Genomic DNA, 14,241 nt, shown 5'->3' with positions numbered 1-14,241 from the left:
TTAGTTAAGTAGCAATCATTGTGTTTCTATTCACTATTCCCTATGGATACTATAACCCATTCACCTGGGATTTATTACTTTGATAAACCAGTGCACTTGCGGGTCACACGCAAGGGGCGTTATCAAGTATTTGGCACTGTTACTGGAGAGTAGGCATTTTAGAAATATTTTACACTTTGCTATTTAGCTATTTATCATTCAATCTATTTCACACTTTCTTATTCTATCATCATTCTGACTTGTTTTTCCTTTCTTATTAGTTGAAGGCGATCCTGAACTTGAATGAACACTTTGTAGAAGTGGTAAAGAACTTGTGCAAGAATAGAATCATTCAGATGAAATAAAGGGTGAAGGATTTGAAAACATGGCTGAACAAGAGGGCCATTGAAGAATCCTTTCAGATTTTGTTAGATCTACTATTCAAGGGACACAATCGAGCATTGTGAGGCCACCAGTAGCAGCCCAAAATTTTGAGTTGAAGCCGGCCTTTATTCAGATGGTTCAACAATCTGGACAATTTAATGGGTTAGCCGATGAAGACCTGAATAATCATATTGAGAACTTCCTTGAAGTGTGTGACATGTTGAAGATCAATGGGGTCTTTGATAATGCAATTTGATTAAGGGCTTTCCCATTCTCTTTGAAAAGAAGGACCAAACAATGGCTTTCATTCATTGCCAAGAGCTTCCATCACAACATGGAATGAAATGGTCGAAGCTTTCCTTGCAAGGTACTTCCCTCCGAGAAAATTGGAGAAGCTTTGTTATGGGATATCTCTATTTGTTCAGATGGAACTTGAAACTTTGTTTGAGACTTGGGAATAATTCAAAGATCTTTTTCGGAAGTGTCCACAACATGGGTTCCTCGAGTGGATGATCATTAATACATTTTATAACGGGTTAAGGTCAAGCAATAAACAACTTCTAGATGCTGCCACAGGAGGTACAATAGGAAATAAGGCTCTCGAACAAGCCCGGTAATTGATTGAAGAAATGTGTTTGAATAGATACCAATGGAATGCAAGAGAAAGGAAGAAAGTGGCCGGACTCCATGAAATTGATGTGGTTACATCCTTGGCAGCCCAAGTAGAGGTATTAAGCATTGAAATTTGATACATTGACTTCACCAAGGGTAGCTGCAATCACAAGTTGTGTTGGTTGTTGGGGTTCACATATGCCATATGATTGTCCTATTTCAATTGCTACATTAGCTCCAACTGAACAAGTAGACTTTGTGGGCAATTCGGGAAAAGGACAAGGTAATCCTTATAGCAACACCTACAACCAATGATGGAGAAGCCAGCCCGACTTTTCTTGGAATAACCAAGGGCAATGAAAGGCCATGATACCATCGGGTTTCCAACAACAACAACAAGCCCCGAACATGGAGAATTGAGTTTCAGGCTTGGAGACACGAATGACCGACTTAGAGAAAGCTTTGACATGATTCGTCCAATCATCGGATACAAGGTTCCAATCAGTCGAAGCTACACTTTGCAATCACACCGTGTCATTGCGCAATCTAGAAAATCCAATGCGGAAAATTGCGAAGTCATTGTTGGAGAGGCCACAAGGAAACTTGCCTAGTAACACTGAAACCAATCTGAGAGAACATGTGAATGCAATCACTTTGAGAAGTGGTCATGAGGTTGAAAGTAGGCTTCCAAGGGAGAAGACTAATGTTGAAGCACCCGAGGTCATGGAGGTTGAGGAGAGAGTAAACAAAGAGAAGGAGGTGGCAACCCCACCTTACAAGCCAAGAATCCCTTATCCTTCAAAGTTGAGGAACGATCAAAATGATGAGCAATACAAGAAGTTCTTGGGTATATTCAAGTAATTCCACATCAACATTCCTTTTGTGGAGGGGTTGTCCTAAATGCCTCGGTATGTAAAGTTTTTGAAGGATCTTTTGACCAACAAAAGAAAGTTAGAGGAGAGTGCATCGGTCATCCTTGATGTCTTTTGTTCAGTAGTTTTGTAAAAGAATATGCCGAACAAGAAGAAAGACCCTGGAAGCTTCATCATCCCGTGCAACATTGGTAATTTGGGTGAAGAGATGGCATTGGCGGATTTAGCGGCTAGTATCAACATCATGATATACTCTTTCTTTTAGAAACTAAGCTTGGGAGAGCCTAGGCCTACTCGTATGACACTTCAATTGGCGGACCGAATGGTGAGACATCCGAGAGGCATCATTGAAGATGTGCTTGTCAAGGTTGACAAGTACATATTTCTATAGACTTTATAGTGTTGGATGTCGATGAGGATGTAGATGTTCCTTTGATACTTGGGAGGCCATTCTTGCGCACTTCCAAGGCACTTATAGACATGGACGGCGGGGAGTTGACACTGAGGGTTGGAGATGACAAGCTTGCATACCGCCTCACCAAAGCCATGCAACATTCTCTTAACTTTGATAATATTCTTTATTTTCTTGGCACTACCAATGAACTAATTGATGAATATGTGCAGGAAAGGTTGAATCCGGGCAAGTACGAGGGGTTGTTAGGCCAAGAGTGGAAAATAAAGAAGTCTTAATTAATGCTTGGTCTAGAGGAAAAGGTACCGTCTACTCCAGGGATCATATAAAAAGTGCTTTTAAAGATGAAGTGTACAAGGAGACATCATAAGAAACGCCACAAGGCTAATGGGGATGAGCAAGAATGGAGTAAGGGTGATGAACCCTTGTGCGGTAACAAATCTGATAACTCTCCCTCTACCTTCAAAAGACTGTTCATCGTGTTTTCAAGTTATGGGTAAGAGAGAAACCTTCATTTTATGAGCCCCTGTGATGTAAGGCAAGGCACATCAAGCTCATTGACGATAAACAAGCTCTTCTTGGGAGGTAACCCAATTTTGTACTGTTTTTCTAAGTTTTAGTCAGTACTTGCATGAATAAGGTTTTGAGTGTTGGTGTCTTGATTTTTACATGCAAATTGCTGTGTTTTTCATGTGGATCAATGATCTTATCATGTGCCAAATTGCACATGGCAAAGTTTCTTTGTCGTTTGAGCATGTTTTTATGTTTTTCATGATTCTCTGGTTAATTTTGCATTGTAGAGGTAGGCTTTGAGCATGTATACATGTTCAGGAATTTTCTGTAGAGCATACAGATTTTTTTTAAGTTAACCAAAGAAGGCACATGGCCGTGTGGAAATACCACACGGGCATGTGTTTTCATTCAGAGTTTATCCTGAGTGGACACAAGGACGTGTGTCTGCCCCAGTGAAGGACCTTGTGATGGTCACACACCTGGATGGAATTTCCACACAGGTATGTGTTTCTCTGCAAACGTTCAGAGCTCTATCCTAAGATGACATAGGGGCATGTGTCTGCCCCTGTGCATTACAGACGGGTGTGGGTAATTTTCACATGCCCGTGTGATTTTCTGCAGAGAAAATCTCACCATCATGAGAAGACACATGAGCGTGGGAATGCCCCTGTGAGTACCTCTATGAAGATCCACACGCCCATGTGGAATTTCCATAGGGTCGTGTGGAACACTTAGAGAAATTTTTTGGATGGACAAGGGAGTGTGGATGCCCCTGTGGGTCGGGCACACTAGCGTGGGGAATTTCCACAGGCCCGTGTGGTTGAGTTCAGAGGCAAGGAGTGCCATCCCATGAAATCACAAGGGCGTGCATCTGTCCCTGTGAAGATCTCTTGTTGAGTCACACGGGCATGAGTAATTTCCACACGCCTGTGTGAATGTGCAAAACACCAAGAGATGCGGATTTTCTTTAAAATTTCTTGGTGTTTCTTCACCTTTACACTCCAAATCGCTCAAAGAACACACTCACTCACTTTCTCGACCTTGCGTCGTCTATCTGGAGAGGTTTTACTCCAGTTTTCCGGCCATTTTCAAAGTTTTCATCTTCACCCTGTGTGTAAACCTTCTTTCTCTTTTCTCTTCGCCATACTTGATTTTAATTAATTAAAATAGTGAATGCTGCTTCGTTTTTATGATTAGATGGTCTATACATGCTTAGAAAGAGTTAGAAATGATTTGATGTGTATTTTTAAAATTTTCGGCACAAGGGCCATTCGGTTTTCACGCCCCGTGGATCCACACGGGCGCGTGGAATTTCCACACGACCGTGAGGATTTCTGCAGTGTTACTCTGTGAGCTTCTTTGATTGATTCTTCTTCAATTTTTGTAGATATGGCACCCCGGTCGAAGAAGCAAGCTGACAAGCATCCACGTGAGCCATCCCCTGAGCCCAAGGTTATGAGGTTTGCTACGCCCAAGCACCATATCCGATTTGAAAGGTTATCGAAGCTTAGGTTCGGACAGTCTCGCTTCCTAGACACAAGTATATTACAGGAAATACCATAGGGAGATGAGTTAGCTGATGAGATTCAGGATCTCATATCAGTGGGTGCTTGGAGGTAGTTACTGTTGATCAAGGAGCCAGCCATCCATGCACCTACACTTGAGGTTTTGTCATCATTCGAGCTCGACCGATGCTCTGCTAGATTTGATAGTGTCGACGCCATAGAGTTCAGGGTACTTAGACATCACTATGTTATGAGCGTCACTCAGTTTTTGATCCTGTTGGGCCTATATGGCGAGACTTATACGGCCATTGAGGAGTATGAGCATCTTCCGACTGACTACCCCAGTATGTTGACTCCTTAGAGAGCTTATAGCACTTTATGTGGTCAGGGACAGTACGAGCCAGGGGTGTCCAAGGCCACGTGCCCTTCTTAACTTCCATATCATTATCTTCATGTCATTTTGAGCAGGTCGGTGAATGGCTGTAATGACAGTACTGGAGTCTTGAGTCGGCAGGAGCTACTATATCAAAACTCTAGTAGAGTTGTACAAAGTGTTCTTTCCTTGTGCGATAATAAGTGCTTGTGCGATAAGAATACAAAGTGTTATTTCCTTGTGTTGAGCATTATTTTTCTCAGGTTTTAACACTAATATGGCTATATTTATGTTACTCTTATACAGGTAGGGTTGTGAGGCCGATTATGAGAGAAAGAAGCCAATGTGGGTCATAATGCACTAATTTGGAGGAAATCTTGCTAAGGTTCAAAAGCAAAGACATAGGTCGGGTTCTAGATGTAGGAATGTGTGCCAACCTCCTCATACTCGAGTTAGCACAACTATTTGGAGGGGCACAAGGGCAGTCACATTCAAGCATTCCAACTTGTGCATATAGAACAAGATCTCCACCAACATGTTCGTTATTAAAGAATCAAGGTGATCCACGATATAAATGTGTACCCGTTTGTGTTACATCGATGAAAGTATGGATTCGGGAGTATTTCAGGCCGGTACTATAGCAGGGTATTGTAGAAAATACTGTAACAAAAATACTACAATAGCACTGTTTACAGCCGGCCAAGAAAACAGAAAAACAGAGAATCCACACGGGCATGTGGAAATTCCACGGCCGTGTGAAAAATCCATAGGGATGCCCAGCATAGGCGTGTGGATTCCCGATTCCAGCCCTTTAAAAGCCGATTTCAGCTCCGATTTCAGCATTCTTTCCTTCATCTTTTTCCCAGCTTGATAGAGGGCGGCGGCTAGTGTTTTGAGAGGTATTGGCTAGGGATTTGGAGAGGTTCTACGGCTCTAACATCGCATGCCATTTGGAAGAAGGTTAGTGAGAGAACTTTCGTCGGCACCGATCCGGTGAGGTGTATCCTAGGCAGGATAAAGGAACCCTTGCGACGAGTAGAGGACTCTCTACAAGACCATCATCATGACTAATGAGGGGGTTTTCTATGGATGCTTTGTTTTTATATTCGATTTTATTGATTGTATCTAGATCCATGGGGAGCTAAACCCCTAGTGGGTACTTGGGTATTTGTGAACCCTAGGATGTATTCGTTTTAATTAATCTCTTTATTATGCTTTCAATTAATTGGTGTTTATTGTGAGTTCCAATCTTGGAGACTTGATTGTATGAATACTCCCCTAGAGTGACACTAGGGTTGAGAGTTCTTGTTGGTAACTCTTGTGAGTGAGTGACACGCCATGAGAGTTAGACAAAGCTAGATTAGAGAGGGTTGAGAGGGTAAGTTGAGATATAGCGGAGTGTCCCCTTTCTCCTCCGGTGTGATCTATCCTACCTCCACATTCCAAGAGTTTTTTGCGGCCATAGTAGAGTGAATGGGCTAAGGGATGACCTTCCGCTTGGGCTTAGTTGCGAGCGCAATGGAGTGAAGCGTTGAAGTGATTTTAGCACCTAGGGCTTAGTTGTGGCTAGGGATCTTCCACCTGGACCAAAGGGTTAGGTCTATATATAGGAATAGGTTTTATCACTTGGAATCCCTAGAGCTCATTGCAATTCTATGTGAGTGCGAGGTTGAGAGGTTATTCAATCTCTCCTCTGGGACATGTATAGAGTTAGGCATGATTGATCTTAGATTTGGGATCATGTAATTAACGATTTCCATGACTCATTGTTGCATCAATTCAGAAGTATAATAGAGTGTTCTTGCACATGAAACGATTGTCCTAGGCGGATCAATGTTCGGGTACCCTATCTTTATCGATTGCCTTACCTTCTCCTTTACCTGTGCTCTCTATCTTGTTGCTTTTATTTTTGTTATTTCATATTTTGTCACACTTATCACTATTTATCTTCCACATTAGTTAAGAAACAACTTAAGTGTCTTTATTCCCTACTCTCTGTGGATACGATAACCACTCATCTGGGATTATTACTTCGATACCCGTGCACTTGCGGTTTACACGCATATAAGGACGTGTCAAGTTTTTAGCGCCGTTGCCGGGGAGTAGGAGTTTAGAGATACTTTGAACTTTGTTTTCATAGCTATTCATTCATTCCATTTCATATCTTCTTTTCTATCATCATTCTGATTTTGTTTTCTTTCTTTTGGCATAGCTCTAGGTTATGACCCAAGGGAACCCTTCGATAATGATCGAAGGAGATCCCGAGCTTGAACGTACACTTAGAAGAAAAGGGAAAGAACCTGTCCAAGAATAGTCTAATCTACCTGATTTGAAGTTAAAGAGTCTAAAAAATGGCAGAACAGAATGAGCAACAGTGAACATTATCCGATTATGCCAGATCTTCAGTGTTGGGGACACAATCGAGCATCTTGCATCCCTCGATTACAGCTCAGAAATTCGAGCTGAAGCTGACATTCATCCACATGTTACAGCAATCCACACAGTTCAATGGTTTAGCCGATGAGGATCCAAACAGTCATATAGAGAACTTTCTCGAGATGTGTGATATGCTGAAGATAAATGGGGTGACGGATAATGCCATCAAGTTAAGAGCCTTCCCATTTTCCTTGAAAGAGAGAGCGAAGCAGTGGCTACACTCATTACCTAGAGCATCAATTACCACTTGGGAGGAGATGGTAGAAGCTTTTTTTGCCCATTATTTCCCTCCCAAAAAATCTGTAAAGCTTAGGAATGAGATCTCATCCTTTGTACAATTGGAATTGGAGTGTCTATTTGAGACATGGGAAAGGTTCAAGAAGCTCCTGAGAAAGTGCCCGCAACATGGATTCTCGGAGTGGATGATTGTTCAGACCTTTTACAATGGTTTAAATCCGAGTACAAGCCAACTCTTGGATGCGGCAGCAGGAGGTACCCTAGGTAGCAAGACCCCCGGTAAGGGTCGTCAACTAATTGGAGAAATAGGGTTAAACAGCTACCAATGGAACGCTAGGAAGAAGAAAAAGGTGGCCGGTCTCCATGAGATAGATGCAGTAACTTCATTGGCGGCTCAAGTGGAATCATTGAGTAAGAAGTTAGATCTCCTAACTTCGAAAAGAGTGGCGGCCGTGACTACTTGCACCGGGTATGGTGGAGGACATGCTTCCTCCGGTTGCCCGATCTCTATTGGTGATGCATCAAGGAAACCCATACAACAACACCTACAATCTGGGTTGGAAGAGTCATCCCAATTTCTCATGGAGCAACCAAGGTCCATAAAAGGCCATGGGGCCACCGGGCTTCCAACAACAACAACAAGCCCCAAACATGGAAAATATAATTTTAGGTTTGGAGATCCGAATGAATGATTTGGAGAAGGCCTTAACTAGGTTTGTGCAATCATCTGATACAAGGTTCAAATCAGTTAAGGCTACACTTCGCAATCACACCGCCTCTTTGCATAATCTTGAAAATCAAGTAGGGCAGATTATGAAGTCCTTATCGGAAAGGCCATAAGGAAGCTTGCCGAGTAACACCGAGACCAACCCTAGAGAGCATGTAGAGGCGATCACTTTGAGAAGTGGTCATGAGGTTGAGGGTAAGCTTCGAGTGAGAAGCCCAATGAACACGCACCTGAGGTTATAGAGGTTGAGAAGGGAACAAGTAAAGAGCAAGAGGTGGTACCCCCACCTTTCAAGCCAAGAATCCCTTATACCTCTAGATTGAAGAATGACCAAGGGGATGAACAGTACAAGAAGTTCCTGAGTTTGTTCAAACAACTACACATCAATATTCCTTTTGTTGAGGCATTGGCTCAAATGCCTAAGTATTCAAAATTCTTGAAAGATTTGTTGACCAACAAGAGAAAGTTAGAGGACAGTGCTTCAGTGATCTTAGATGCTTCTTGCTCGGTGGTGTTGCAAAAGAATATGCCGAACAAGAAGAAAGACCACGGAAGTTTTATCATTCCGTGTAACATTGGTAATTTGCGTGAAGAAATGGCATTGGCAGACTCAAGGGCTAGTATCAACGTCATGCCATACACTTTCTTTCAAAAGTTCGGCTTGGGCGAGCCTAGACCCACTCGGATGACTTTGTAATTGGCGAACCGAACAGTGAGACATCCGAGGGGTATCATCGAAGATGTGCTTGTCAAGGTGGACAAGTATATATTTCCTGTAGACTTTGTGGTGTTAGATGTTGATGAGGATGCGGATATACCCTTGATACTTGGGAGGCCGTTCTTACGGACATCCAAGCCATTGATTGATATGGACGGCGGAGATCTAACTTTGAGAGTTGGAGATGACAAGCTCACATATCGCCTTGCTGAAGCCATACGGCATTCTCTTGATTTCGATTATACTTTGTATTTTCTAGACACTACTGATGAGATTGTCGATGAATTCATGCAGGAAATGTTCAATCTAGACCCGTATGAGGGTCTGTTCGACCAAAAGGAGGATAATGAAGAAGTAATGATGCTTGGTTCAACGGAAGAAGTACCATCTACCCCAGGGATCTTAAAGAAGATGCTCTAGAAGATGAAGAGGGCTACGAGATGCCACCGGAAATGCTCCAAGGCTATTGGAGACGATGCGTCAACCGAAGAAGTTGGATGAACCATTGTTAGGTGGTCCCAAGCTCGATAATCCACCCTCTACCCTCAAGAGATTTTGCTCGTCGTGCTTCCAAGCCATGGGTAAGAGGGCAACTTCATCTATGAGCCCCCGTGAGGTAAGACAAGGTACGTCAAGCTAAGTGACATTTAACAAGTGCTTCTTTGGAGGCAACCCAAGTGTTTACTATTTTCTTAATTTGGTAGTTTAGTGTTTGCATGAATAAATTATTGAGTGTTGGTGTCTTGATATGTAGATGCTTTTGTTGTGATTTTTTCGTGGACTTGTAATTTCACCGTGTGTTTTCATCTGAATTTGACGAAGTTTTGGTCGTTTGAGCTATCTATCATGTTTCTCACAGGTATAATTTGCATATTAGAGCAGGCTCTGGGTGTGTAAACATATTCAAAAAAAATTTTTGTAGAGCCCGCAGAGTTTTCTAAAGCATCCAGAGAAAACACAAGGGCGTGTAATTAACACACGCCCGTGGTTTTGTATTGTGAGCTCATCCAGAGAAGACACAGGGGTGCGGACTCACCCCTGTGAATGACCTTGTGATTCTCGCACGTCCGTGGGTAATTTCTGCATGGGCGTGTGATTTCTTGCAAAGACTTGGCAAACTATCCCGAGAGAACACAGGGGCGAGGACTCGCCCATGTGGGCGAACTTGTGAAATACGCACGGGCGTGGGTAATTTCCACACGCTCATGTGGATCTCTACACACGAGTTCTCTCCATCCCCTTGTGAATTAAGCTTGTGAATGCCCACGCCCGTGCGGAATTTCCTCACTGGAGTGCGGAACACTTAGCAATTTTTCTCGGATGTCCAAAGCAACCACAGGGGCGTGCAACTGCCCCTGTGGGTCGGGCGCACAGACGTGGGTATTTTCTGCACGCCCATGAGAGATCATTCAGAGGCAATGAGTAATTTCCTAAGATCGCAAAGGGGCGTGCATCTGACACTATAAGGCTTTCCTTTGGAGACGCATGGGCGTGGGTAATTTTCCGCACGCCCGTGCGGATGTACATAACGCCAATAAGCGCGAGTCCTTTTAAAGGATCATCGTTTCTTCTCATTCCCGCACTCCCTCTTCGCCTGAGAGCACCCTCACACTTCTTCCCGACTTCGCACTGCCGTATTTAGAGGGATTTTTGTGTGGTTTTCCGACCACTTCAAGGTTTTCCACTTCAACTCATCGGTAAGCCCTATCTTTTGTTCTCTTCTCAAATTCTTAATTTTAATCAATGAAACTAGTGAATAATGCTTCATTTCTATAATTAGAATGAGTATGCATGTTTAGAACAAAGTTAAAAGCGATTTAACGGTGTATTTTTTTTATTTTTGAGGCGTGGCCGTGCCTTTTTCACGCCCCGTGGGTCCACTATACCCGAGTAAAAGAAGCAAGCTGATAAGCGGCCACGTGAGTCATCTCCTGAGTCAGAGGGTATGAGATTTACTATACCCAAGGATCAAGCCTGTTTTGAGCGTTTGTCGAGACTTTGGATCGGACAGACTCAATTCCTAGACACAAGCATACTGAAAGATTTACAGCAGGGAGACGAGTTCGCTGATGAGGTTGAGCATCTCATGTCTGTGGGTGGTTGGAGGGAGTTGTTGTCAATTAGACAGCCAGCCATCCGTGAGCTTACACTAGAGGTCTTATCGTCGTTCGAGTTCGACAGATCCTATTCGAGATTCGACAACCTCGACGCCCTTCAGTTCAGAGCACTTGGACATCACTAGAGCATGAGTATCACGCAGTTTTCAGTCCATCTTGGCTTATTCGAGGAGGCATTCACAGATACTGAAGAGTATTCTCAGTTACCAACTGATTATCCTGGAGCTTTGACCTCGTAGAGAGCTTACAGAGCATTGTGTCTTCAGGGCTAGTACAAGTCCAAGGCCACGTGCCTTTCCTAACCTACGTACAGATATTTACATGCCATCTTAAGCAGGTCGGTGAATATCCGTGGTAATACCACTAGCGTTCTGAGCCGGCAGGAGCTTCTGTACTTGTATTCGATGATGCAGTGCATACCGATCCATCTATGGCACATCGTCGCTGAGTACATTCGACATAAGGGCCAGTATACCAGATTAGGAGCGATCTTCTAGGGTTCATACATTATGAGATTAGCTCTGGGTATGGGTCTCTTGGGCGTGATTAGCAAGACTGAGAAGATGAGTTTACCTGCGCCCCTGAGCCTGGAGACGATAAGATTGATGGGCATGGTTCGTATGGTTCGGACAACGGTTTATGCTCTGGTTCTACCGGCCCCAAAGATAGCTGAGGAGGAGGATGATGATGCCGAGGCTTTCCATCCTACCCCCGAGCCTCAGTCAGCACCTGTGGAGACCAAGACACCTCTGGTGACAGAGGACCCACCCCCCGTCCGCATGTTTTCACCATCTCGAGCCCAGGATCGCTTTGAGAGGCTCGAGAACGCTGTGGGGGTGATACAGACAAAGGTAGCAGAGGCCCAAGCAGAGATTACCGATATTAAGGCTGCGTAGGCCGCATAGCATACGGAGTTCATGACATGTTTCGACACATTACAGCAGATCTTAAACCGGGACATCGGTTCATCATTTGTCCTGAGACCGAGAACTCCCCCAGCATCTCCTGCAACTCCATCCCCTATTCTAGCACCAGTTGACCCACCATGTACTTCATCACCAGCGACAACAACAGCAGAGCCAGAGGATGACATCGACACTTGATTTTATTTTCCTAGTCTTTTACTTCCGCATTTTATTTTGGACTTGTATACTCAGAAAGGACTTTCCTTCTAAGTTTATTTTCCTTTTGTATCTCGAGTTGTATTCATTATCTTATCTTTTTTATACTCGAGTTATCTTTGTCTTTATTGAGCTTCACTGAATCCCCTCGTGTATGCATGCAGATGGTCTTCTCATCATGGGAATTGAGACTTTTTCATGGGCACGGCCAAGGTGTTTCGGCACTTGGACGTGTGAGCTTCACAACCCGTTGGAACAACACTCCCAAGGAGTTACCTCCATCAAATGCAACACTAGGCATCAGGGGAGTATTGTTTTGATTGCTTCTCCCACATCTGAATTTAATTGATTTACATTATGAATGAGCTTGCATGTGTACATTGGGGACAATGTACAACTTAAGTGTGGGGGGAAGTTTTATAGTGTACGCATCACTTTTATAGTAGTTTTGATTGATATACATGCTCACATAGCCAATGGTGGTTCATCTTAGTTGCATTGATTGTATTCTTGAGTTTAGGAGACTTTTTAACATTGAATGTTTTCATGCTCTAGTTTTTGCTTGAATTTCTAGGAATTTTTGCCCGATTGACACTTGTTGCACTACTCACTCTTTGAACTCTTTTGGAAACCCATGTTTGATGTATAAGGGACTAGTTATAGTTGTTTCTTGCGTTAATTCTAAAAAAAATGGAAAAAATGAAAAGAAGGAGCAAAATAGTTTTTTTGTTTATTTGTGCTTGTTGGGTGGAAAGAGCTACCACCTATGAAGTATGAAGCTACTCTCATAAGTCGGATACTAGTTATTCCCTAATGAGAGAAGGAGCTATCTCATAGGATGAGTGAAAGCTACCACTCCGGTAGAAAGAGCTACCACTTTGAAAGTGTGAAAGCCACCTTAGAGGCCGTTTTGGAAAGGGATACCTTAGAGGATGTGTGAAGCTACTACCATTTTTTAAATTTTTCTTACTTTTTGTAGATAAATAAGTCCCTTGTACTTAGAAAAGTGAGGAGTATACTTTGGGTTGTTTTGAGTGAGTTCACACACTTACACGATTCCGGGTTTGTTGTCCTTTTTTATTCAAGTTTTTAGCTAGAGCATTAATTTTTTGTATTTAGTGTGGAAATTCCCCTTACTTGTAGAATGCTCTCTTTGTATTCTTTGGTGAACCTAAGGCCAAGAACTTCCAATATTTCCTTCATCCATGTACATAATGTTTTAATCTTTGCTTGAGGACAAGCAAAAGCGTAAGTGTGGGGGAGTTTGATAAGAGCATGTGCGATAAGAATACGAAGTGTTCTTTCTTTATGTTGAGCATTACTTTTCTCGGGTTTTAACACTAATATGGGTGTATTTATGTTACTTTTATGCAGGTAGGGTTATGAGGCTGATTATGAGAGAAAAGAAGCCAATGTGGGTTGTAATGTACTAATTTGGGGGAAATCTTGCTAAGGTTCAAACGCGAAGACATAGGTCGGGTTCCAAATGCAGGAATGTGTGCCAACCTCCTCATACTTGAGTTAGCACAACTATTTGGAGGGGCACAGGGGCAATCACATTCAAGCATTCTGACTTGTGCATATAGAACAAGATCTCCACCAACATGTCTGTTATTAAAGAAGCAAGGTGATCCAGGACATAAATGTGTGCCCGTTTGTGTTACCTCGATGAAAGTATGGATTTGAGAGTATTTCAGGTCGGTAATGTAGCAGGATATTATAGAAAACATTGTAGCAAAAATACTGCAGCAGCACTGTTTACAGCTGGCCGAGAAAATAGGAAAATAGAGAATCCACACCAGCGTGTGGAAATTCCACCAGGGGCGCCCACATGGGCGTGTGGATTCCTGATTCCAGCCCTTTAAAAGCCGATTTCAGCCCCGATTTTAGCATTCTTTTCCTCCATCTTTTCCCCAACTTGAGAGAGGGCGGCGGCTAGGGTTTTGAGAGGTATTTGCTAGGGCTTTGGAGAGGTTCTATGGCTCCGACATCGCGCACTGTTTGGAAGAAGGTTAGTGGGAGACCTTTCATCAGCACCGATCCGGCGAGGTGTATCCTAGGCCGGACAAAGGAACCCTTGCAATGAGTAGAGGACTCTCCACAAGACCATCGCCACGACTAACGAGAGGATTTTCTATGGATGCTTTGTTTTTACATTCGATTTCATTGATTGTATCTAGCTCCATGGAGAGCTAAACCCCTAGTGGGTACATGGGTAATTGTGAACCCTAGGAT

At 43.2% G+C, this 14,241-nt stretch overlaps 2 non-coding genes across 2 annotated transcripts; both read right to left on the bottom strand.

The window, feature by feature from the left end:
• Positions 1 to 755: 755 nt before the first annotated feature.
• LOC120259718 lies at positions 756 to 862 on the bottom strand. Its single transcript, XR_005536273.1, has one exon. It is a non-coding gene; the product is annotated as a small nucleolar RNA R71 (small nucleolar RNA).
• A 6,529-nt stretch (positions 863 to 7,391) lies between these two features.
• Positions 7,392 to 7,498, bottom strand: LOC120259731. The gene has a single exon (XR_005536285.1). It is a non-coding gene; the product is annotated as a small nucleolar RNA R71 (small nucleolar RNA).
• Positions 7,499 to 14,241: the final 6,743 nt, after the last annotated feature.

Source organism: Dioscorea cayenensis, chromosome 4, assembly GCF_009730915.1.
Source record: "Dioscorea cayenensis subsp. rotundata cultivar TDr96_F1 chromosome 4, TDr96_F1_v2_PseudoChromosome.rev07_lg8_w22 25.fasta, whole genome shotgun sequence".
NCBI lineage: Eukaryota > Viridiplantae > Streptophyta > Magnoliopsida > Dioscoreales > Dioscoreaceae > Dioscorea > Dioscorea cayenensis.
This window is presented reverse-complemented; position numbering and strand designations above follow the sequence as displayed.